We start from the raw sequence: 2,810 nt of genomic DNA, 5'->3' as shown, positions 1-2,810 counted from the left end.
TAGTGATGCCCATGTTTTTAAAGAAACTTCAAAAACTATACAGAATGAACTATTACAGTAATCTATATAATTATATCCTAACTGGGTTGGTTGATCGATTATCCACTTCAGCCCCCACACGTTGGAATTTTATTTCTCGCATTGTATCTAAGTAGCTACTGTACACACTGACAGTATTCATTTTGGGGTACTTGCAAAACACAATGACCTCCCCCCCCACACCCCCCACAGCTCTTATGATGTACGTCCTCTTTTCAAAATGCGCCCCCCCTGTATTCAAATCCACGGGCCGCCACTGCCAGCACTACACGCCATACACCTCTCCACGAGATGGATGACCTAATGAAGACGATGAGAATAGACAAAAACAACACACGACAACCATAGAATGGGGTGGAGTCACTCAATAATGACATTTACTTCGATTTAGGTACAAGTGTGCGAAATACGAGTTTCATCTGGTGAATCTATTTAACGTGTACCTATATTTGAGTGAAAGTACTCAGTTTTAGTTCAAATATTATTATAAATGAGTAAATTATCAAAATGCTCAATATTGAGTGAAAATGTACTCAATGGATTCGCTCTTTACCATTATTGCTTATTTTTTTACAGTGTATTGTTTATTTGCTACTGGCTCATTTTTCTCCTTTCTTTATGAAGTAATGATTTTTTCTGTAAATGTCGAAGGTATTCTTTTTAATATACTGAGTTTGAAAATGTAGACCTAAAAAGTAGGTAGAGGAAATGTTAGGCAAATTATCACGAGAAAAGTAACTAGTAAAAATTCAATTTTGTTTTATAAATATGGCTATCTAACCTAAAAAATTTAAAATTGGTTGGGCATCTATATTTCAAAAAAATTTGTAGGTTGGTTAATTTTAAGATAAGAAAGGCTCTGAGTAATAAGCATTACGATAAATACATAAAAACCTAAGAAATTTAAATAATATAATGAATGTGTCGTAGTTTTAAATCTTTTTTTTTTGAAGCGTATGAAATTTACTTCACCATCTTTCTTGCACAAACAATATTTCCTGTTCAGTCATCACGCCTGGATTTATCATAAAGTTAATTTCAGTGCAAATAAGAATATTTATCAACAATTTAGGGCAATGCCTTCCCTGTTCTTCCCGCAAATATTTTCTTTTCTTCAGTAATCTGCGCGTTTTGGTCTTATCCCCCCAAAGTACAGCCTAAGTCTCTTGGAAACTACACGTCCTAACGCAAATCTTGCACCCACTTAGCCAAAATCTCGCCCGAACTTTAATTGATGTAGATGCGTAGTTTCTTGATGGGGCAAACGACTTACTAATGATATAATAGCCTCGCCCTAATCTCGCCGGCAAAGCGGAGATATATGAGGAAGTGCTGGAATGGCGCGTACGCGACGGGGGTAATCTGTAATCTCCCGCCCTGTTGACTGATGTCGCGGGCCACGACAAGTGACAGCACAAGGGGTGAAACGGTGGTGCGTGGCACGTCCCTGGTGCTCAGGTGGCGCGAACTCCAGTAATATCGACGACGGCCTTCTATCATCGTCGCATATTGTGCAGACGTACTTTTCAGTGATATATTTTTTACCGTCTTAGGATTACGGAAGATTTATGGGTGCCAGCCAGGATATATTAGATTCGCCTTCAGATGAACGAAACTAGGGACTTGTTTAATTGGTCTTGGCATGAGGTCGAGTGTGCGAGAGAGCTGGGGAATTTGCCACACCCTGGATCTCGCACATTACAATTTGTCTTATAATTAGTTTTCAAAATTAAAACACTATAGATATGCGAAAACAACCAAATTCATTAAATCTTACCATAAGAATAACTTTCTTCTATAATGTAAAAACTTAATATCTCTACAGTCTCTTTTGTAATTTTACTTGTTTTACTAAAATAAGAGGTATCTACCTACTTTATTATTTTACTAATTTCACAATATAGTTTTAGTTTAGGTATTTACAGAATTTTTGCACACATTCTTTCTATAAGTTTTCAGTGTTACTCTGCTGTAGTTTTACCATCATATATTTTTCATTTTACGTTGCAACATTTTTGAGCTATTTAAATATGTTTGTAACACTACTATACAGGATGATTCACAAACGGTGTCCAAAAATTAAACCTCGTATTCTTTAGTGAATTTTAAGGGGTCTTTCGTATAGTTTTTATATAAAATAAAAATTGTACTAAAATGATCACTTCCTTGCTAATAATAAAAAAGAAAGAACTAACAATATGGCTAAATAACAAGCAACCAATTATCTAACTTTAAATAAACTAAAATTCTGCACTTGTCACAGGAACTATAATTTAAAAAAATGACAGCTATTGTAGATATTCCTTGCATTTGTCGATAAACTTATCGCTTTTTTCTAAAATCTGATTTTTTAATATTGATGACAAATTCTGAATATAGTTTCAGGTAGCCTACCTTTTGCACCTTAGTGCCAGATTAGAAACAAAGTAAGGGACAAATATCATTTGAAAAGTTTGCAAAGTTTCGGAGAAGTTCAGGTACTTAAGAACTTACTATATTTGACTGAATAAACTAAAAGGACATTATACATATATTCCTCTATTTTAGTGGTAAAAATTTGTTTTATAATGTATTTTCGCGTGAATAGCGAATAAGGGAGATGTTAAAGGTGGATGGCAGTCACTTCCCATATATTTTTAAAGTAAATTACAATTCCGGATTGTTATTTCACATTTTTATTGCGAATTCACATATCTAAATTTTCTCATTAGGTTGTAAAAATGCAGTTGTCATTTACACAAAAATGTGTTAATAATTTTTGTAACGGAGTA

This window comes from Anoplophora glabripennis, unplaced genomic scaffold (genome assembly GCF_000390285.2).
Source record: "Anoplophora glabripennis isolate ALB-LARVAE unplaced genomic scaffold, Agla_2.0 scaffold420, whole genome shotgun sequence".
In the NCBI taxonomy this organism is placed as follows: Eukaryota; Metazoa; Arthropoda; class Insecta; order Coleoptera; family Cerambycidae; genus Anoplophora; species Anoplophora glabripennis.
The sequence above is the reverse complement of the archived record's forward strand: the minus strand, read 5'-3'. Positions refer to the sequence as shown.